Source organism: Cynocephalus volans, chromosome 11 (assembly GCF_027409185.1).
Source record: "Cynocephalus volans isolate mCynVol1 chromosome 11, mCynVol1.pri, whole genome shotgun sequence".
NCBI classification, from domain to species: Eukaryota; Metazoa; Chordata; class Mammalia; order Dermoptera; family Cynocephalidae; genus Cynocephalus; species Cynocephalus volans.
Genome location: NC_084470.1, coordinates 20,477,134 through 20,501,498, shown reverse-complemented (window position 1 = coordinate 20,501,498; position 24,365 = coordinate 20,477,134). Strand labels below are relative to the sequence as shown.

General features: G+C 37.0%; 1 protein-coding gene across 3 annotated transcripts in view; it reads right to left on the bottom strand.

Moving 5' to 3' along the window:
* The window catches only part of PIK3CB (phosphatidylinositol-4,5-bisphosphate 3-kinase catalytic subunit beta), a 160,834-nt gene that overhangs the window by 116,446 nt on the left and 20,023 nt on the right, over nt 1-24,365 (bottom strand). For 2 of the 3 annotated variants that reach the window (XM_063114478.1, XM_063114480.1), the window contains exon 2: nt 14,006-14,108. The exons of the other annotated variant lie outside the window; for it this stretch is intronic. The gene's annotated coding sequence lies outside the window, so the exon portion shown is untranslated. The remainder of the gene's footprint in view (nt 1-14,005; nt 14,109-24,365) is intronic. 3 annotated transcript variants of the gene reach the window in all.

Below are 24,365 nucleotides of genomic sequence, written 5' to 3'. Positions count from 1 at the left end.
ACATGCTACTAAAAAGGGGTTTGAATCCAACAGGGTCTAGAATCACTGGTATAAACTTCAAGGTTAATTTACATACTGCCAAACTTTCTAGAAAGGTGCTTACTAGAAAGGTTGTACCAATTTGTATTCCTACTACCATACTCATAAACACGATTATGAGACCTTTTTAATCTTAGTCAATTATAAGTGCTTGTGAATTAATTTGCATTACTCTGATTACTTATAAAACTGGATTCTGTATTTTAACTTAAATTAACTGTTATTCATTGCCTGTTTGGGAGGGTCAGTGTTTTTCATTCCTAATTGGTAAGGTGTCTTTCTCTATTGAGGATTTTACATGGTGAGGTTTTAGGCCTCTCCAGAATTACTGAGATTTCTCCTTGGTCTGAGGATCCCAACTCAGTTCATTTACACTGAGATTCCTAGACGGTTTTCATTTCATACCTTGAAGATCACCCAGACCAGCAGAATCTCAGTGGTAGTCTATGCTTTGGAACAGGTTTAGAAATGCACTGAATCACAAAATGCATGAGAACATTGGACCACAGGGTGCTCTATAATTCACACTCTTTACCCTAGCCTTTTTTCTTGCTCCTTTCACTGATAATCATTGAACAACAGGGTTTGAGATGAACCATATAAATTAATATTGCTTACTTAAAAGACATTAGAGAATTTTAAATAATTCCCACCTTTCCAACAACTTTTTAAAAAATCATTTCTGTCAGATAAAAGTATAAAGAGAAATTTAGATACATAAACCATAACATTGGTACTCCAATGGGGAAGAGGAACATTACCGGTATTACTTCATCATGCTAAAAAAGCTGATGAATGTCGTCTACAGCCATACCACCCTGAACGCGCCCGATCTCGTCTAAAAAAGCTGATGAAAAAAATTTAATTCAGTATATTCCCAGGTCTAAAGGATACTAATAACCTTCCTGCAAAGTTTATAAAAAATAAGTCATATCACTCTATTATTCCAAAATATACAACTAACCTCTTTAAAATACTCCATTTAAAATTATTTAAGTGGTGTTGCTTCAAATATTTAATTTTTTATTAAGTAATGTTAATAAATCTTTTCAGAGTTCTAGTTTCAATTTGCCTTCCTCTTTTCTAATCTAAACGTTCAATCATGGTTACCCCTATCATCAAGAAATAAATGATTCCAACTGGACATATATTTCCAAGAAAGACATTTCATTCCCACTGTCTTCTTCCCCCACCCTGTCCACCCCTTCCAGAAGCCTAAGTGCATAATAGCATTGGGGGCATGAGAAATGTTACTATTAAGCCTATTTCTATCACTGGTTGACAATAACCATGTTTTAAGGTAAAAATGATTATTTCCCTAAGTAGAAAAAATGAATATGACAAAGACTTGCTAGCAATATCTAGTATGTAATATAGTGACCTTCTCTAGCCTTTGAAGATAACAGCTGAGGGAATTCTCCTACATGATAGGAGAGTACTTTCTGTTTTTAAACATTTCTGTTTAAAGTAATACATAAACAGAAAAATACCTAACATGTAACTCTACAGGTTAATAAATTACTGTGAAGCAAACACACCTATTGCAAAGCAAACTGCTGTCCAGGTCAAGAAATGGAACACACCCAGAATCTCAGAGACTCCTTGGATGTCCCTTCCAGACAGCAACCCCCTCTCTCCCACTAACCTCCCACCACAAATCTGACTTCCATGGTAAGCTATTTTTTCTTTTGAATCATTTTAGGTAACAGTAGAGGAATGAAGCAAACATCCAAAAATTTCCAGCATATTGGATATATGGATTTTTTTTTTTTTTTTTTTTTGCACCTATCATCCAAATACATATATTAGACAAAAGTCTCATTGTCTAAATGACTGCTTCTGTTTCTCACTCCAGGGGCAATGGGTCCAACAGACTAACTGGGGTATGTGCTTGTGAATGTCAACAAATCTTTCTTCCAGAAATGGTATCCAGTCAATTCTGGTTCTTGTTTACAAGTGACATCATGATAATCAGGAATGACTGTTTGTATAGCAAAGGCTACCCACACGTAACTGCTGTGAGAGTGAGTCAGGAGCCAAATTGTACAAGTGTGTAGTGGTGCTGGTGAGTAACTAACCAACAGCCCTCACATCTAGGAACTGAATCAGTGCCAGAAAGCCATCTGGATGGCAAACAGTAACACGAGAAGAATTTTAAATAGCTTACAGCTGTAGAAAAAGCACTATTCCAGTCTCTGAACCTTTTAGCTATTTGTCTACTATCATTTTGAAAATAAGTTATAATACACAAAAAATTAAAAGAGCATCTTATAAAGGCTAGAGTTTCTTCCAAATCTTTTCAGGATTCCTCCTTTGCACACTGGTTTAAGCTTAGTCTGTGCAAGTATTTATTGTTTGTCATTTTAAATCTTTTCCTCAGAGACCAATTTTCCTCCTAAACTATCAGCCATGAATGACAAAATGCTTTTATGTGTAGCTTTCATTTCTCCCTCACTACTTACAGTAAGGGGGTAGGGGTTAGGGACTAGAAAAAATTGAAGCACAATCTGTCCTTGGTGCCAAGTCTTCTTTCACTGCCTATTCTCTCTAGAGGATACGGTAAGCCAGGAGAGGCAGGCTGATAGTGTCATCTTGATCAAAGAGAAGAAGAAAGGAAAACTGCAGAGGAACAAAGAGGGAGAAACGGTTGGACTTCAAGTTAATGAATATTTAGTAAGTACTCATTCTGTTTACCATATCACATCCTTGATTGTGGCGTGAGGGGATTACAAAAATAAAACATGGAGAAGTTTACATCCCAGTCTGGACCAGAGCACTTTGGTCTGCTGAGAGAGACAAGTGGAAGGCATGTCTGTTCTGTTTCATTCAGATGGTGCTCCTCCTCAGACTGTTGCGGGGAATAAACACTTCACAAGGGTGTGGAGGGCAGTATCTGGAGATCAGGACACCTCACTAAAAAGTTGAGGCAGCACAACAGTACTGCTCTCATGAAACCCTCTCATTGCCTCACTGCCCCAGCCTACGACCTGTGCACAATGAAATGAATACTAGGACTCATATGGTTTGCAGTATGTATAATAATTCATCACGTGTCACTATTGTTTGGGACGAGGATCCCAAACAATCTGAAATCTTTATTTGTTTATGTTTTAAATTCAGCTTTTAGATAGTCCTGAATTTAATTTATAGCATTACTCTATAGTTAATCTAATTAACCATGTTTCATTTCAAAAACTTTAAAAACAGCATTCTTTTAAAAACAGCATTCTTTTAAAAACAGCAATAGTTTTTGACTCCCTCTTAATTCTTAATACACGATTTCAAATGATGCTTTGTTGGCGGGTAGGGTTTTCATTTCACTCATTCATACCACCCACATTGCTTATTTTCAAAAATGAATTGTTGACTAAGAAAAACTGGCAAATGACAACAGTATCCATTTCATACCACTAATACAACAGCTAAACAAATCAAAAAGATGTTTTCTGATTGAACATAGCTATTGAAACCAACCTATACTTTTTCTCGTGATTTTTTTTTTTTAAGGTAGGAGCTACTATTATTAGAGGTCCATTTGACTTTACTCTTCAGCTTTGAAACAGACACCATCTAGAAATTGCAGGGATATTCTCAAGGGATTAAAATGTATTGACTAAAACATTAGCAGTGAAAGAAAGCTTTAAGAATCTAAATAATCTAACAGAGTACTGAAAACTAGCTCAAAAAGACTTGTAATTACATGATAAACAGCTCTCTCTGTCATGACCTCTGGTAATCTTAAAACATGGTCCAAAATTCTTTTACCTTCTCCCACAAAGAAGTAAAGCATGGGCTCTACAATTGCTTGGCAAATGAATACAGCAGAGGCCACGCTCTATCAATTTCCAGGCCCATGCTTAAAGAGCTGCAGGTTCCATTTGCTCTCTCTTCAGATGCTTGCTCCTGAGATGCTCACTCTTAGAAGGTAGCCACCATCGGGCTGGCCCGTGGCTCACTCGGGAGAGTGTGGTGCTGATAACAACAAGACCGTGGGTTCAGATCCCATATAGGGACGGCCAGTTAGCTCACTGGGTGAGTGTGGTGCTGACAACAGCAAGTCAAGGGTTAAGATCCCCTTACTGGTCATCTTTTTTTTTTAAAAAAAGGGAGGTAGCCACCATGTAGTGAGGGAGATAAGGACACACGGAGAGGTGTTCTGACCAACCCCAGCTGTCTTCTGAGTGAAGAGGACTTCAATTGACTCCATCCCTCAGACTTTGAGTAACTTCACCTGAGGCCCAGACATCATGGACCAAATACAAACTGACCCTGCTGTGCCCCATCCAAATTCCCACAGATCTAGGGCATAACAAAATGGATGTTTTACACCACTAAGTATTTGGGGTGGTTTGTTATAACAATAGATAGTTAAAGCATGACCTATTAGATTGAGATCAAATTTTGAACTGCTACAGCCAGGAGTTAATCCATTTGTTTCTTTAAAAAATACACACACACATACATTTTCCTAAATATATATTTTATTCAAGGGAATTTCTTATAAGAAATATTTTCTTCTAATATACAAGTAGCTTCAGAATATCAGCAAACAAATTAAGCTCTGAAATTAGAATCACTCAGACCAAAATTCTACTGAAATTTAAATAGAACTGAGAACTTATAAAAACTAAAATTAAGTAATTTTAATATTTAATGCTATTATTTCCAAAGAAAAAGTCAGTATGTGTTAGATGAGCTTTAAAAATTATTTCTTTATATAAATGAAATTTCCATTACCCAACTATGGTCTATCAAACTTCAGTTATAATTTTCTTGAAATCATACCTGCTAACATTTGCAGTCCAAATTAAAAAAAAATTTTTTTTTTAAAGATGACTGGTAAGGGGATCTGAACCCTTGACTTGGTGTTGTCAGCACCACGCTCACCCAGTGAGCTAACCGGCCATCCCTATGTGGGATCTGAACCCGTGGCCTTGGCGTTATCAGAACCATACTCTCCCGAGTGGACCACAGGCCAGCTCCCAGTCCAAGTTTATAAATAAATTGAAGCAAGCTCTAGTCAGCTTTCTTAATTAGATGTTTTAAAATATATTTAAAATTCTTACAGTTTCCAAAGAAAAATGTAGAATACTTAAGTTATTAATGTAATATTTCAAAAGCAACTAATATTATATTAATACATTTGCCTGCCACTTGGCACAAATACATAACCTCAGAATTATTTCATCTCTCATAACAAGCTTCCATTTGCTGTAAGACCATGATGAAGTTTGTACCAGGATCTAGGTAAAGCTATAGGGCTATGACGATCCTGGTTGTGATAACAAGGAGCAGACAATGACGTAAAACTACCTTTAGCATCTCACATTCTTTCAAAAGTGATTTGGAACAAGGTGAATGAGAAACAATGGAGAAACATTGTGCCTTTCAAGTTTAATCACAAAGGAAGAAGGGTGTGTGTGTTATAAAGCTTCTGAGTATGGATCCCTTATCTTAAACCTTATTAACTGAGACCTACAGAAACAACATGACTATACCAGGGTCACTATGGCAGAGTAGGTTTTTCTTATCCCATAGTTATGGGATTGTGGCTGGGCACTTGGCAGACTACACATTCCAACTTCTTGTGCAGTTAGAAGTGACCATATATTAAATTCTTGCATAAAAAATGTTAAGTGGAAATGAACTGTGCCACTTCAAGTCCGGGCTTTTAAGAAAAGTTGGTGTGCCACTTATAACTTATCTTTCCTCTTCCACTGATCATACAGGATGACATAGTAACAAGATGGAAGAAACCACCTGGAACAGAACCACCCACCAAAGAGAACCATCTACCTTAACTGTTCCAGGAGAGAGACAAAGGACTATTATGTTCAAACCATTATTCACTTTCAGCCTCTTACAGCAATTTGCCCTTCAGTAATTTAGTCAAACACATAGTTTAGGTAGCTGCAAAGCCATGGTTAAAACTCATACATCATCCTTCAGTCACAGTCAGTCCAGCATCACTGTTTTCCTTATTACCCTTCTCCATCAAAACAGAAAACAGAATCATGAATAGGAGTGGGGGATAACATTGATGAGACTACCATTATGACGCCAGCAAATTATCCACCTCTATTTTAAACTCAACATCTTTCATCCTTTTTTTTTTTCCGGCAGCTGGCCTGTAGGGGGATCTGAACCCTTGACCTTGGTGTTACCAACACCATGCTCTAAACAACTGAGCTAATCAGCCAGCCCAACAGCTTCCATACTTGCTCATTACTTTGAGCAATGCTTTTAGAAAACCCTGGTAGAAATGGATAGACAGCTCTCTTCCTCTTGTCATATTCTGATTAGAATTAGCATATTTTCACAAACAACTGTAAAGGCACAAAGTATGTAAATTTGAGGCAGGTAAAGCAAAGATGACGATATTTTAAGAGACTTGAAAGAAGAGAGGAAACTAGCTAGGCAAAGACAGAAAGAACCTTAAGCATTTGAGGAATTCAAAGACAATCATTAGGACTGGAACACTGAGAGGCAAAGAACAAAGGCAGAATGGTACTAAAGAGGTTGTTAGCTAGTTCCAGATCCTCGTAGGTGATATTAAAGTGTGTTCTTGATGCAAAAGAACAAGAGACCCAATGAAGAGTGTTAAACAGGTGAATAAAAAATGATCAAATAAACAATTTTTATAAGTTACAGTGTGAAAATGAATATATAAAGAACATGAAAGGCTGGCCAGTTAGCACGGCTGGTTAGAGTGCAGTGTTATAACACCAAGGTGAAGGTCTTGGATCCCTGTACAGGCCAGCCGTCAAAAAAAAAAAAAAAAAAAAAAAGAACATGAACCCAAAAGGAAAATGTGCAAAATAATTAAACAAATTTTACAGAAGTCCAAATAACCCATAAACATATGAGAGAAAATGTTCTACCTTATTAGTCACCAAGGAAATGTAAATTAAAACCACACTGAGATGCCATTTCATGGGTCACTGCTGGAGCAAGAACATACTGATTTAACCTGTTCCAAAAATAGTTTGGCATGAAAAATTCCATTAGTAGATAGATATTCTAGGAAAACTCTTATCTGAGGATAACACACGTACATGAATGTATACGGTGGAATTTTTCATAGCAACCAAAAACTGGGCACAACCTAAATGTACATTAACAGAATAGATCGATAAACTGTACTGAATATTTCACAATAGGGAAAATCAATAAAATACAGCTACATACATCACTACTAATGAACCTTGCAAACAATGTTAAGAGAAACAAAAAAAGAATATATACGATATGATTCCATTTACGTTAACTGTAAATAACAGTCAAAGTTAAATACTGCTTAGGGATACAAACAGATGGTAAAACTACAAAGAAAAGTTAAAAAATTACACAAAGTTCTGCAAAATGTCTCTTGGGAAGAGGAAGGAAGATACGATAGAGGAAGGCACATAAGATTGGCCTGGCTGTTACAATGAGGCTTGGTTTTTTTTTTTTGGTTTTTTTTTTACTGTTCTTTAAATTATAAGTTTAAGTTTTCATGTGCTCTTCTGCATGTGTAAGTATGCTAAGTTTCACACTTTTCAAAAAACGATAACATATGTAAAACCCCTAGGCAGCACCTAGCATGAAGACCCTATTTGATGGGATTCCATTCCCCATTTCACTCAGTGGTTATCACCAACACTGAGGTCATACAAGTCCAAGCTCCAGATTTCTGTCACCTTCAGTTGCTCCTCTTCCAGCCCTGTTCTCACCTAAGAATTCTGACTAACCTCATACTCCCACTTCTTCTCCTTATAACCTTGGCCTTTATCTCCAGATTCTAAGAGGGAAGAGACAGACATTAGCAGCTAAAGCAAGGATTTGTGATCCTGCTAAACTCTGTCTATTCCACCCTTGATAATATCTAGATAGTGAGTTCCTGAATGACAGGAACAGGCTCTTTCATCTTTGTGTTCCACACAAGTACCTGACACACATCAGCCCTCAGTAACTATTTGCTATACGATGAATAAATAAATATATTACAGAGCTAAGCAACCAGTGGAAAATAAGGATTAAAGTTTAAAATCAAGCTGGCGCTTACTCATTTTTCCCATGCCCCATTCACAGTTTTAAAGAAGTCTGTCCTGGGTGCTCAGGAGCAGCAGAAAGATGCTTCCAAAGGTTGATTTAAATTCTTTCTTCATAAAAATGATGAATCTACAGTCATGAGCTATATATAATAATCTCCACTCAATAATAATCCTTAAAATTTTGAATAAAAAATTTAGATCCTTTTTGAAAATAACGCGATTTTTCTACTTAAATTTTAAATATTGTGAATTTTATAAAATCAAATTTAAAATAAAACTAGTAATCTTCCACATAAACAAAATTATATTTAATAACATGTGACTGTTTAATATACTCTTACATTGGAAAACTGTACTGAGATCAAGGCAGCCATTTACATTGCCCTTTATGTACTACTTCCTCTATCATGTGGCAGTCAAAAGGCTAAGTGAGATGCTTACAGCAAAGAAAACAGTTTTGAAAGGTCACGCTGTGCAGACAGCCAGAAATTCGTTCACAATATCCTTACTGTCCATGGCAGACTATATGACAATCTGACCAGTTATTTTCTGAGTAAAAGCAAAAGCATGTCATGTTATCTAAAGACCAGAAACAGCAGGCACTCAACAATATCATCTTTATGAAGATTTTTTCTAACTGCGTAAACACCCAATACATATAAACGAAAAGGAACCCTGAGGCAAAGACAAAGAACTGGAGGAAGAAGAACTAGTAAAAACTTGAAGGCAAATTTAAACTACACCACTCTGTTTATTCACAGTGTTCATAAAACATGATAAGAAGTTTCTAAGGTAAATTTTTTCAAATTAAAACACATTATTTACCAAGGAAAAGCATAATTGGAACAATATTGATGACATTTAGATCATCCTTCAGAATTTCCCTATTTTAATGACAATTGCAAACAAAGTACAAAGTTTCAAAAACCTCTCCATAGGAGCAGTAATCCCATCAACATTTTTCTTCCTTTAATAGCTATTACTGGTCTATCACCAATCTGAATAGGAAGTATATTTTCCCAACTATTACACAGGCAATGAATCAGTCAACAGCAAGGTGAAAATCTCTCCAGCTCCTAATAAAATTTCCAAACTCAGAGGTTAACAAATGTAACCTCCAAAAGGGGGGAAAAATCAATCTAGCTCATTTAATCATCTTATCTGAGCCTGGGAGATCAAATTGCATGCCTACTATCAAAACACATAGCTTTTTCCTGTTGAAGCCACTTAGCCAATTGAAGCTACTTAGTACATCACAGCCGAGTTACACAGACATAGCCACAAGTTTCTGGCAAAGCATTCTTTTTAAGATTTTTTAAGGCTCTAGAATTTTAATTCCTGTATGGATCTCTCACTAAAATTTGACTATAAGACAACTTTTTTTTTTTTTTTTTTACCAGTTCTGATCTTGTAGCAGAGCATAAAGATTTGTGCTGCTTCTAAAACTACTAGAAAACAGTCTATGATAAACATTCTTTTAAGAAAATATTCTTAAAACATTCCACTGCTCAAAACCACAGGTATACTATAAAACCAAATCCAGGCAAGGACATGGAGAAATTGGAACTCTTGTGTATTGCTGGTGGGAATGTAAAATGGTACAGCTGCTGTCAAAGACAGTATGGCTGTTCCTCAAAAAAATAAGCAAAGAATTACCATATGATTCAACAATGCCACTTCTGGATATACACCCAAAGAACTGGAAGCAGGGATCCAACCAGTTATTTGTACACCAGTGTTCATAGCATCATTGTTTACAATAGCCAAAAGGTTTAAACAGCACAGGTGTCCATCAACGGATGAATGGATAAACAAAATATGATATGTACATACAACAGAATATTATTTAGTCATAAAAAGGAATGAAATTCTGATACAAGCTACAACATGGACGAACCTTAAAAACATTATGCCAAGTGAAATAAGTTAGAAACAAATGGACAAATACTGTATCATTCCACTTATACAAGGTACCCAGAGTAGAGTAGACAAACTCATAGAGACAAGCATAGTACTAGTAAACACCAAGGTCAAGAGTTTGGATCCCATTACTGGCCAGCCACCGGGAAAAAAAAAAAAAAAAATTCAGAGAGACAGTATAACAGTAGTTATCAGGGACCGGAGATAGGGGACAATGAAAAGATTAGTTAATAGGTATGGAGTTTCAGTTTGGGATGATGTAAAAGTTCTGAAGATGGAGAATGGTGATGGTTGCACACCACTGTGAATGTACTTAATGTCACTGACTGTCCACTTAAACATGGCTAAAATGGTCAATTTTATATTACGTATATTTCACAATTTTTTTGAAAAACTCAAATCCAAATAAACTTGTTCATCAGGAACTACAGGCCATCTATGCCTCCAACTCATCCTTTCTCTACTCTTCCTACCTCCTTGTGTTATGAAAAAATTGTTTTATTGTACACCCCCTTCTCTTATCATCACCTTCAGATACATCAAACATCTGGCCTCGCAGTTTTTTAGCCACAACTCACATCTGTCAGCCATAACCTTGCCTCTCACTCCCTCTACATCCTCCTACATTTACCACTCCTGGATCTTCATCCTCATCATCACACAGTAGAAAACCCAGAGGCCTGACCTTAGTCTACTACTGAACTCTACCACCTTTGCAATGCTGATGTTGCTCCTACCAGCTTCTCCCTCACTTACTCCATTCCACCCACACTGGCCTCTTATTGTACCTAGAACACATCAAGCACAATCCAACCTCAAAGCCTTTGTATTTAAGTTCTTTAGCTCAGAAACTCCTCTATCCCAAATATCCACATGGCCTGCTCCCTTCATTTAGAGGTGTCAGCTCAAATGTCACCTAATCAGTTATGGCGTCCCTAACCATACCTTACAAAATAGTAAACCTACCCTTTCTCCATCAATCTTTATATAATATATTTCCGTATCTTTTTTTTTTTTTTTTTTTTAAAGATGACCGGTAAGGGGATCTTAACCCTTGACTTGGTGTTGTCAGCACCACGCTCACCCAGTGAGCAAACCGGCCATCCCTATATGGGATCCGAACCCGTGGCCTTGGTGTTATCAGCACCACACTCTCCCGAGTGAGCCACAGGCCGGCCCATATTTCCGTATCTTAATGTCAATTGCAAACAAGGCGGAAAGCTTCAAAATAGCACTCATCACCTCGCAACATACTATATATTTATTGTTCATCTTCCCTACCCTCATTAGACTACTGAGTCCAAGAGAACAGGACCTGTTTTCGTTCATTGTTGTAACCTTCGCAGCTAGCACAGTTGTTTGTATTTAGTAGATGCTCAGTAAATACGTATTGAATAAATCATGGCCTCTAGCCCCTTTATCAAGCCTACATCCTATAGACAGTTATTTCAACTAAAGGTGTCAAATTTCTCATTTCCACCTAAAAGTTTATTACGCTAGCTAAGTTGACACTGCCTGCCATATCATACCAACTTATCTCAAACTGGGCTCTTACTATTATTGCTCAGCAATCCTTCCTATTCTGTCCTGGTCATCGTATTAAGTTTCTCCACCACTATCTCTGGCCTGGTCAATTGCAACAGCCTCTTAACTAACCTTCCTGCTTCTACTCTGTACCTATAATCCATCTTAATAAAGCAGCCAGAGGAAATCATTAAATCATATATCATATCATGATACTTTTATGCTTAAAACCTCCCAAGACTTCTTTGAGTTTAAACCCCTTACCATGGCCACAGGGCCTTACATGGCCTGGTCCTGCCTACTTGTTCAACCTCATCTCATGATGATATAGTCCTCCATCCACCCTGCAGCAGACAAACTCATACACATCTAACTCATTTCCACCTTGAGATTTGTACTTAGCGTGACTTTTAAGTGGATGGATTCTTGACTTTGACACTTTACCTTAATGTCACCTCCATATATGTGGCCAACCAGTCACTCTATATCAACTGTCCTATTTTTAATTCTTTTCATATCACATTATGAGTTGATATTTTCCTTGTTCACCTGAATGATTAGCTCCATAAGAACACTGATCTTGTCTATAAGAATGCCAGGCACAATGCAGGTGTTTAACAAATATTTGGTGAATTTGGTAATTACCCCTACAGTGTTTTCCCTAAATGTTTTCTTCTCCCAGAATTCCGGCCCCACCACTGATTTGTCTAACAGATAAACTCAATCCCTACCTGGGAATATAGGACTAAACAAAGCAAAGTGTTCTTCCTTCCTATACTCTTACTCAGCAGCAATCAACACAGAACACTTCTTTGACCAAATGTGGGGAGAGGAGTTCCCCCACCACCAAGCAAGCAATCAATTCTGCTGTGGACACCAGCTGGGTGCCTCTAATTCAATTAAATTCTGACACTATCTACGTGGAGATAGTGTTAGATCCCACATGTTGAGGGCTCAATCCCACAAGACTACCCCACTTGCAGACACTGCAAGTCTGGGCCTCTGGGACTTATTACCAACCAGCATCAAGTTGGAGTTCCGACAAGATCCCTCTTTGGGTTTGATTAGTTTGCTACAGTGGTTCACAGAACTCAGGAAAACACTTACTTACATTACCAGTTTATTATAACGTATACTACAAAGGATACAGATGAAGAGATGCATAGGGTGAGGTATGGGGAAAGGGGTGTGGAAATTCCATGTGCTCCCCAGCATGCCACCCTCTAGGAACCTCCACATGTTCTGTTATCCAGAACCTCCCCAAACTCTGTCTTTTTGAATTTTTAATGAAAGCTTCATTACCTAGGCATGATTGATCAAATCATTGGTCATTAATGATCAATTTAACCTTCAATCCCTCTCCCCGTTCTCCCCTCTCTGGAGGTTGGGGCTGAGGCTGAAAGTCTCAGTCCTCCAGTCCTGCCATGGTCTCTCTGGTGACCAGCCCCATCTTGAAGCTACCTAGAGGCTGTTAGCCATCAATCAACTCATTAGCATACAAAAAGACACTCATCATTTTGCAGATTCCAAGGATTTTAAGAGTTATATACCAGAAAGGGATGAAGACCAAATATGTATTTCATAATATCAAATCTTATTAAAAATATAGGATAAGAAATCCCAGTTTTCTTCTTCTTTGCCTAAAAATTTCTTAATTCACCCTCTCTTCCAATCCTCTTCTGCTTTCTAAGCAGAAAGTTTGCTACTCTTTTGTAAGAGTTAAGCCATTTGCCCATGTCTTTGATCTCACTTTCTTATGTTCTCAAGGTAAGAAATTAATCTCTCTCTTTAATATTAAAACTACTCTAATTAATCACTCCCTTTTACCTAAGTATACTACCTGTACTTGCCAATGCTAAAATATCTAGCAGACAAAATAACCCCAGGCAGGAAATATGTCTTGTCCTGTTAACAATATAACTAGAGTGGACCATGTTATTTATTGTCCAAACCAGTAAACTTGAGAGTAAAAGAGGGCATTAAAAATAGCTGGGCATTAACTGATCTACATGAGGCTTGACCCAGTACATACGGTCACCCTAACTATAATCCCTGTTTAGGGAAGTGATTGCTGCATCCTAAGCACATACTACATACTGGGGGGTTAAAAGCTGAAAAATTCAGACTGTATCACCTCCTCTTCATTCCACTGCACGCTAATATTCAGCCACAAACATCCTCCTGAAATGGATCCTGCTGGGGTCATCAATGACTTCCTAGCTGCCAAATGTTTCTGCAGTGTTCAACTAACCTCTCTAAAAAGCTTCTACCACTACTGACCCGCTCTTCATCACGAAGCTCTGTTCTTAACTCTGTGGTTAAATATAATCCTAAATATCAGACTATCTTAAAACAAAGTTTAGGATTCCCCCCACCTCCCCACTTCCCAGATTAACTAAAAGATTTAGAATCTAACTATATTCACATTTTCCTTCTATATTTAACTTCAGGAAAAATAAGTAATTAAAAATATAGAATTGGATACTTACCTCAAAATGATAGCTCCCATTTCAGTCTTTTAGGAAAACAGATGGCATTATTTTTTTTTTTAAGTGATGTTTTCATGGAAGACTTTTCAGGTTAGAAGATATACTACAAAAAAGGTTGAAGACAAAATGTATTAATCTAAATGAGATAAATTAAGTCAGATGGATAAATTTTATTACTCATATGATATTTAATTGCTTATAAATTTACACATTTTAAAATACAAACTGAAGACCTAATGAGGTTGAAGACATTTTCATATATTTATTAATTATCTGTGTTCCTTTGCTCTCAGCTTTTGGCCATTTTTTAAACTGGGCTTTTTCTTATTAATTAGAGGGCTTTACATATTCAGGACCAAGACTGGCTACATAATTTGCAGGGCCCAGTGCCAAATAAAAGTGTGAGGCCTTTTCACCAAGATGACACCAAAAACAAAGATGGAAGCCCCCGCCCCTTCCTAATCCAAAGTCAAAGCATAGGCTTCAAAAGGCCAAGAATGCAGTGCTGAGAGGTTTCCAATGTCACCCACCTTCCAGCTGTCCAAGACATTGCAGCTCTGAAGGCAGCCCCAATATCCTAGAAAGAGCTCCCTCAGGAAAAACAAGCTTAACCACTATGGCATCATCAAGCTCCCCCTGACCACTAAGAAGATATTAAACAACAATATATTTGTGCTTCTTGTGGACGTCAAGGCCAACAAGTACCAGATCACACAGGCTGTGAGGAAGCTTTAGGACACTGACATGGTCAAGGTCAACACCCTGATCGGGTCTGATGCAGAGAAGAAAGCATATTTAGTCCGGCTCCTGACTATGATGCCCTGAATGCTGTCAATAAAATTGGATCATCTAAACTGAGTCTGGATGGCTAATTCTAAATACACATTTTTTTCACCATAAAAAATAATAAAAATGCAGGGCCACTTATTCAAAAATTAAGAAATTCACTGAACTAATAAGCACAGAGCCTTTCTAAGTGAAGGACCCTCTATGACTGCACAGATGCACACCCATGAAGGCAGTCCAGGTCAGGACACAAATTCTCTACCTAATATATATTTTACAATTATTTTCCCCAAAATTTGTGGCTTATCTCTTTTCTTTCTGGTGTCTTTTGATGAAAATGAATTTTTTAAATGACAGGAATGTTATAAAACAATTTTAGAATGATTCAAAGTATATCACACTGCTTACTTTCCCAAAAGTATGAGAATTAGTCAACTCAAAAAGAACCAATTTGCTGGTTCAGGATGTTGACGTTGAGGGAGGTTATGCATGTGTGAGGACATGGGGATATATGGGAATTCTCTGTACTAACTCGATTTTGTTACGAACCTAAAACTGCTCTTAAAAATAAAGTCTATTTCATGTGGGAAAAAAAGAAAACGTTTCAGCTGCAGCAAAAAATAAATAACCAATTTGGCAAGTACAGGTTAATAATAAAGGCAAGCATACTGTTTACTCTTCTTGGACCTGATTTTTCCTCCTGATGGCCTAGTAAGAAAACTGCAACCCCTTATTATTTCAGTCCACAGACCATGTAAAGACTATTTGAAAAAAGAATAAAAGTCTCAGTTGTGGTGAAATCTTTGTTGATACCTTCTGATAAAGACCACCAAAACCTCCAGAATGAGTGTCAGGGACATTTCAAACCAGGCTAAAGTAAACTACTGATAGCCTCTTGTTCTACTCTCCCTCAAACACCATCATAGACAAAAACAAAAACAAAAACAAAAAACCTGGTTCTACCTCCAAAACATACCAAACTCACCCCAACACTCACAATGTCCCTGACTCAGCCTCAGTCAGCCATCATCAGCATTTCTTGGCTGTGCTGTTTCAACACACTCCTAATCTGTCTCACTGCTTCAACTCTTGTCTCTCTATAATTCATCTGCACCAGAGCAAACAGAATGTATCTTATACAGCGTAAATCAGGTCATTTGAGTCCCTTGCATAAAACCCTCCAAAGGCTTCCTGTTGTAACCCTATCTGAGCTGCAACTATAAACTACTAAGACCCTACTTAATGTTAACAATAACTTACAGCGTCCATATATGATCTTATGTTTGTCTACCTCTGACCTCATCTTTCACTCTCCTCTTCATTCACCACTCTTTAGCATTACTGGTTTGCTTTCTCTTCCTCACATGTTGTTCCTAATGTAGGGCTTCTGTCACTTCTAACATGCACGTCTCAACTCAAAAGTTACCTCTTCTGAAAGGCTTTCTGTGTACAACCTCAGTTAACATAGCAACCTAGGTCATTCTCTAACACATTAGTTTATCATTTTATTAGTACACATGACTCTCATTTATTTACATTTGTTTCTTCCATTGGAGAATAGGGAAGGTCTTGAAGATGGCTTTTAATCCATGTTTGTTATTTTTAAATTTTTCTATTAAATTTGAAATTATTTCAAAATACACACACACACACAATTTCACACCAAAAAGAACAGATTCAGGAAACAATAAAAAAAATTCCTAATGTCCTCTTTTCTTTTGCTCAATTTATTATGTGAGATATAGCCCACTTATTACAATTAGTTAAATCAAAGTTTACCTATTCTCAAAGACAGGTAGTTAGGGATAAGATTTTTACAGCATTCTCTAAACAGAGTAAAAAGAAGATGAGAGGTCAAAAAGGCAAGTAGATAATATACCAAGGTCAAGGGTTTGGATCCCCATACCAGCCAGAAACCAAAAAGAAAAAAAGACGAAAAAAAGGAAAAAAAGCAAGTAGAATAGGTACCCATAATAGTCTAATGAAGTTGGGCCGGCCCGTGGCTCACTTGGGAGAGTGTGGTGCTGAGAACACCAAGGCCATGGGTTCGGATCCTATACAGGGATGGCCAGTCAGCTCACTTGGGAGAGCGTGGTGCTGAGAACACCAAGGCCATGGGTTCGGATCCTATACAGGGATGGCCAGTCAGCTCACTTGGGAGAGTGTGGTGCTGAGAACACCAAGGCCATGGGTTCGGATCCTATACAGGGATGGCCAGTCAGCTCACTTGGGAGAGCGTGGTGCTGAGAACACCAAGTCAAGGATGAAGATCCCCTTACCGGTCATCTTTAAAAAAAAAAAAAAAAAAAGTCTAATGAAGTGATATAAAGACTATCACTTAAAATAAATTAACAATAATCTACACAGGAATGAACAGTTGTGCTACAGTTACTTGTATCAAATATCAGAGCCTCCTCATTTTATATTCATTCTGTGCTCCTTGATCACGCCACAGCCACATCAATGCATTAGATAGATAAAATTACTTATATATAAAGTGGTAGGAATGACAGAATAGGTAAGTTTATAGTTTAAAAACAGCATTGCCCTGGTTTAAGTTAACCATTAGGTTTTTCTTCCTTCAACTAGGAAGCACCATTTTGTTGCCCTGACAATCATTTAACTTCAATCATAGGCCTATTTTTGTATTCACTGACAAGGTCCCAAATGTGAATCCCCATCAGGTTCACTCACCACAGCATAAGGTAGAACTGAAAAATAGAATATGCCCTATAGATTTAATGTAATGAAGTTGACCATCCAGAAATAAACACTTATGTTTATGATCAATTTATTTTAAACAAGGGTTCTAAGGCAGTGCAATGGAGAAAAAGTTTTTTCAACAAAAGGTGCCGTAGACAACTGGATAGCCACACACACACAAAAAGTTAAGTTGGACCCCTTCCTTTAACTATATACAAAAATTAACTCAAAATGGGTCATACTTCTAAACATAAGAGCTGAGACTATAAAACTCATAGAAGAAAACATAGAAATAAATCTCCATGACCTTGGATCAGTTAATGATTTCTTGGATCTGACTCCAAAAGTACAAGCAACAAAAGGAAAAATATATAAGTTGGACTACATCAAAAATGAAAACTTTGTTCTGAAAATATCATCGAGAAAGTAAAAACACAACCCACAAAATGAGAGAATATTGGCAAATCACAAAGAACTGGTATCCAGAATAAGTAAAAAATGAGTGAATCCTATGTGAATTATATGCCAAATTACATAACCCTTTTAAAGTATAAAATTCACTAGTTTTTAGATTATTCACAGAGTTGTGCAACCGTCACCACAATCAATTTTAGAACACTTTCATCACCCTAAAAAGAAACCCTCATAAACTTTATCAATTACTTCCCCTTCCTCCTTACCCTCAGCCCATGCAATCACTAATCTACTTTCTGTCTCTATGAATCTGCCTGTTCTGGACATTTCACATAAATGGAATCATGTAACACACAGCCATTTGTGACTAGCCTCTCTCATTTAACATGTTTTCAAGGTTCACCCATGTTGTGGCATGTATTAGAATGTCAATTCTTTTTATTGCTGAATAATATTCCATTATATGGCTAAACAACATTTTGCTTATCCATTCAACAACTGATGGACATTTGGGTTGTTTTCTTTTTGGGTTCCAATTCCACATGCAACAATTCTTATTGCCCATCTTTTCATTATAGCCATCCTAGTAGTATGAAGTAGTATCTCATGATTTTGATTTGCATTTTCCTAATGATTAATGAAGATGAGCAACCATTCATGGTCATTTGCATATCTTCTTTGGAGGAATGGTTATTCGAACTCTTTGCCCATTTTTAAATTGGGTTATTTAAATTTTTATCATTGAGATGTAACTTATATATAGTCTTCAAAAAGCTCATAAACATGCATATTGTAAAAAAACTATACTATCTACAGGAAAAGTATCTGGATATTATTGGGTATTTTTCTTCCTTTTCAAAATTGGGATAGGAACTTTTTTAACAAGTCAAAAAAGCTTTTATTGGGCCGGCCCGTGGCTCACTCGGGAGAGTGCGGTGCTGATAACACCAAGGCCCCGGGTTCGGATCCCATATACGGATGGCCGGTTCGCTCACTGGCTGAGCGTGGTGCTGACAACACCAAGTCAAGGGTTAAGATCCCCTTACCGGTCATCTTTAAAAAAAAAAAAAAAAAAAAAAAAAAAGACAAAAAAGCTTTTATTGATAAGCTTGTTTAAAATGAAAGACAAGCCTACATAATTCCACATATACAAGGGGTCTTCAAAAAGCTCATGGAAAATGCACAGGCATGGATTTCAAAATTGTTTTGCACTAAAACAAACTCATACTAACTGGTTCCAACACGTCTGAGCAGGATCTAGTTTGAGGCACTAAGATGAAGAAGACATCATTTTGAAAAGAGCTCCTATCAAAGCAACATGAATTCTGCTAAAACTGAAGCAAGAACAAACATCAAATTTATGGTGAAGTCTGGGTGGGAGAGTAGTGAAATCATTGATGATTTACAAAAAGTTTATAGGGACAATGCCCCAAAGAAATCAGCAGTTTACAAATGGAGAACTCATTGTAAGAAGGGAAGAGACGATGTGAAAGATGAAGCCTGCAGCAGCAGACCATCCACAGCAACTTGAGAGGAAGAAATTAATCCTGTTCATGCCCCAGTTGAAGAGTACCAATAATTAACAGCAGAACCGATAGCCAACACCATACACATCTCAAGTGGTTCAGCTTACACAATTCTGACTAAAACATTACAGTTGAGCAAACTTCCTGCTCGATGGGCACCAAAACTGTTGCACACAGATCAGCTGCAAATAAAAGCAGAGCTTTCAATGGAAATTTTAAACAAGTGGGATCAAGATCCTGAAGCATTTCTTTGAAGAATTTCAACAGGGTCGAAACATGGCTTTACCAGTACGATCCTGAAGACAAAGCACAATCAGAGTTATGGCTATGAAGAGGTGGAAGCAGTCCAGTCAAAGCAAATGCAGACTGGTCAAGAGCAAAGGTCATGGCAGCAGTTTTTGGGATGCTGAAGGCAGTTTGGTTGTTGACTTTCTGGAGGGCCAAACAATAATAACATTTGCTTATTATGAAAGTGTTTTGAGGAAGCCAAAGTTTTAGCAGAAAAACGCCCAGGAGAGCTTCGCCAGAGAGTCCTCTACCGTGACAATGCTCCTTCTCATTCTTCTCATAAACAAGGGCAATTTGTGAGAGTTTCAAGGGGAAATCATTAGGCATCTACATTATAGTCCTGATTTGACTCCTTCTAACTTCTTTTTGTTTCCTAATCTTAAAAAAATCTTTAAAGGGTACCCATTTTTCTTCAGTGAATAATGTAAAAAAGACTGCATTGACATGTTTAAATTTCCTGGATCCTCAGTTCTTTAGGAATGGACTAAATGGCTGGTATTATTGCTTTATGAAAGTGTCTTAAACTTGATGGAGCTTATGTTGAGAAATAAAGTTTATATTTTTAATTTTATCCTTTAATTCCATTTTTCCATAAACTTTTTAATGTCCTATCATATTTGCAAATATTTTCTCACTGGCCCTCTTTTTGAATGCTAACATCTGAACTTTCTTATCAACTTAATGTTCAGGTTCAGAAGGTCTCTATAGTATTAGCTGACCCCTATAACTAACATACTAAAAACAATTTACAGTAATCTGGTATCACTGACAAATAGTTATTTCAAGCCTACCTTTTATAGGAAATACAATAAACTTCACTTAGGGAGTATAAGTTACAGATTACTCATGTGTTGTCAATGCTAAATAGTAGTATGTAGAATATCTTTTTGACAAACAAAATACTATCAGCCAATTTTAACAAATCAAAATAAAAAATAAAATCTTGCAACATCCTTATACTTAAAAATACATATACAGTAAAATAGCTTCCAATAGTAGCTCATATGTAAGGGTAGAAATTAACATTGTTTAGAAATCTTTCATCATCTCTACCAAGAGGACCATGAACTTCTCAGTACGGCATACAAGGTCTTCTGTGATCCATTTCTTACTACCTATCGTCTGAAACTCACCTCCCATGTTATGTTCCAGCTGGCAATTATTTAAAACTTGTGATTAAGCCCTTCTATCACCTCCTCCAGGAATCCTTCCTTGCCCATCTCCTTCTCCTGAGGACTAGTTTAAAATTCCTATTCTAGTGGTACTCAAAACTTTTTGGTCTCAGTTCCCTTTCACACTCTCAAAAATTATTTAGGACCTAAGAGCTCTTGTCTATGTAGGCTATATCTGGCTATCTTTACTGACTTTAGAATTAAAACTGAGATTTAAAGATATTTCTTTTAATAAGTATTAAATTTATTTTAAAATATTTACTTTGTAAAGTATGTATTTACATAAAAAATAATAAAACTAAATGTTTATATAAAAACATTTCCTTTTTCCTCAGTTTCGGTACCAAAAAATTTTTCTTTTTAAACAAAATTTATTTTCAGAAACTATATACACATATATTTTTGGGGGGTAGGGTAGGCTGGTATAGGGATCCAAATTCTTGACCTTGGTTTTATAATACTGCAGCTCTAACCAATTGTCAGAGACTATATTTTTCAAAATAAAACCTTTAGTGAGAAGAGTGGCATTGTTTTACATTTTTGCACAATTCCCTTAATGTGAGGCGGAACAGAAGACAGCTATTCTCATCTCTATTGTGCTATCACTGGAAAACTCTGTTGTATACTTGTGAAAGAGAGCAAACAAAGGCAAATAACATCTTAGTACTGTTATGAAAATAGTTTTGACCTTGCAGATCTGGAGAAAGAGCTCAGGAAACTCCAGTGGTCCCCACACCACAGTCTGAGAACCAACTGCTCTATTCTGTGCTCCCACACAATACTCTGGATAACTCTATCATTTGTACTTAACACACCATATTAGAATTATCTGTTCATTTGTCCGTCTCTTTTAAAGTTCCTTAAAGCCATGAGCCTTCTTCAGCTTTGCATCTCAAGTGCCTCACACAGCACACGACACATATCATCTCAATATTAATATTCCATGAATAAATAGTGAATATAGGAAAATATTCACACATTCAAATGTATAAAGGTGTATATGAATGAAGCAGATTTTCCCATGGTCAATTCTTTAGCTAACAGAAATATATAAAAGAAAAATCTTATGATAAATTTATAGCAATGCCAGAAGTAGAATAAAGGATACATTCAGACCTGGTATGACCACACTAGATCAGACCTTTTCAAAGTTCAGCCTGAAGGAACAAGGAAAGCAGATCCTAAAAAGCATTTTAAACTGTAAACAAACATCCACTGCTGACTAAATAAAAAGTACCCACCTTTGCAAGGAAACAAACTACTATTTTTAAAAAGGTGGGGGAGGGGAGGTGGTGTCAAGATAAGGAGAATGGCAGTGAATGATGACTAAGAAAGAATACAAACAAGTATCCATAGCTTATGAAACTCATGTGTATTTGAAATTTTTTCAAATTGGAATACAAAAAAATATATATTTTCCTGACATTACTTGCGTTAGGTTTCAAATCAATGCCTCTTTACATTCTATGAATGACCCTCACCCTCCCAATCCAAGTAAACAACATGCTGAAGACAGAATACATATTTGTCTCTCTTGCTTATTATATCTGGCCCATATCTTGATGCTCAATCAATATATCTAGATTTGTTCATTAACTGGATATTTGAAGCAGCATTTGTGCCAAGAAAAAAGAAATCCATTTGTAATATGTCCTGGTTGGGGTAAGGTGTCGTGCCAGCTAAGAAGATGAGAAGAGCTCTTAGAAAAGCTAGCCTGTTAGCTCAGTTGGTTAGAGCATGGTCTGTAATACCAAGGTCAAGGGTTTGGTTCCCCAAGCCTGCCAGCAGCCAAACAAACAAATAAACAAACAAAAAGAAGATTCCCAGGTGTGGATGAAAAAGTCTACACTGAACTCCTTTAGAGCTACAGTGCTAGGGAAGCCACTGCAGCCTTCATACTCTAGAGCTGACAGCCTCCCTCTCTGGGCCTCCATTCTCAACGATAAAATGAAGCATCTAAAGTGCAGAGGCTTTCTGCCATGATTTTGAGGAGTCTCTGAAGCTGTGTACCCAGGAAAGCACCAATCTCTTATTAGAACAAATTTGATATGCCAAAGGTCAGAATTTTGACCAGAGTAAGCTCTCTGGTGGTCCACATCATATTGGCAAAATATTCAATTACTGTTAGATTATTTACAAACAGGTTAATACTGTTACCACATTTTTCTGGATAAAGAAAGATGAAGAAGTAACTTGACAGATCATTTACCCTCTTATAGAGAAAAAGCCTGTGGATATTTTAGAAAGTAACAGTCACTAAAATAATTCCCTCAGCTCCTATAATGCTCTGTAAAAGCAAGTCACCTATACTTTTAGTAGTTAAAATCATAACACGTTTTTCATTGATGGAACTTATAAATACAGCACCATACAAAGACATTCACTTTAGCAAACCCTCAGAAAAGGTTTACAGAATCATAGTAATGTCATGGTTTAGAAAACAAGCTTTTTTGGAAGGGGTAGAGAAATTAGTATCCATTATGTTCACTAAAATAAACTTAAATTTCACTGTATTCCCATTTCTTTTATTTATTATGTTACCTACTCAAAAAGCCTTGAAAGAGTAGTCCTTGAAGAGAGCAATGCCTGGGTCCTAGGCAAGAGCCAAGGGCAGCCGTCCCCTCTGTCCAGAAACAGACAAGAGAGCAATTCTTGTGGTCCCCTAACCAGGAGCCATGGGCAGCCCCCTCTGCCTGAAAGCAGGCAAGAGAGCATGCCAAAAAGATCACTTTCGCACAGGTGGCCTACCATAGCCACTGATACAGCCACAGCAGTCACAAAAGTGGTTCAATGCAATAGCAGTAGCCATAGTCACCATGCAGGTGGCCAGTCAGACAACTGACTGCATTGACACAAGGAGAGTCATCAGCAGAGACCAGAAAAAAAAAGAGAATGTCCCTCTCCTCAAACTCCACTCCAGAGTCGTAGAAGCAACTGCTCTACCAGATAACAAGAGATCAATAGAGATACTACATGAATGAAAACCCAAGAAAATATGACACCACCACAAGAATACAGTAATTCTCAAATACCACACCCCATAGAACAGGAAACCCTTGAAATGAATGAAAAGGCATTCAAAGCAACAATCTTAAGGAAACTCACTGAAATATGAGAAGACTGAGTTAGACAGCATAATGAAATAAGAAAAAAAAATCCAGGATATAAAGGAGGAAATTTACAAAGAGATTAACACCTTAAAAAATAATGTGGCCAAATTCACGGAACTAAAAAGATTCACTCAACAAAATAAGAAACACAGCCAATAGCTTAAGCAGCATGCTAGAACAAGCATAAGGAAAAATTTCTAATCATGAAAATAGTCTTTTCAAAATAACCCAGGTGGACAAAAAAAGGAAAAAAGAATTTTAAAAAATGAAGAAAATCTAAGAGAGCTAGCAGACAACCTTAAGCACACAAACATTCAAATCATGGGTGTTCCAGTAGGGGAGGAGAAAGGAAAACGCATGG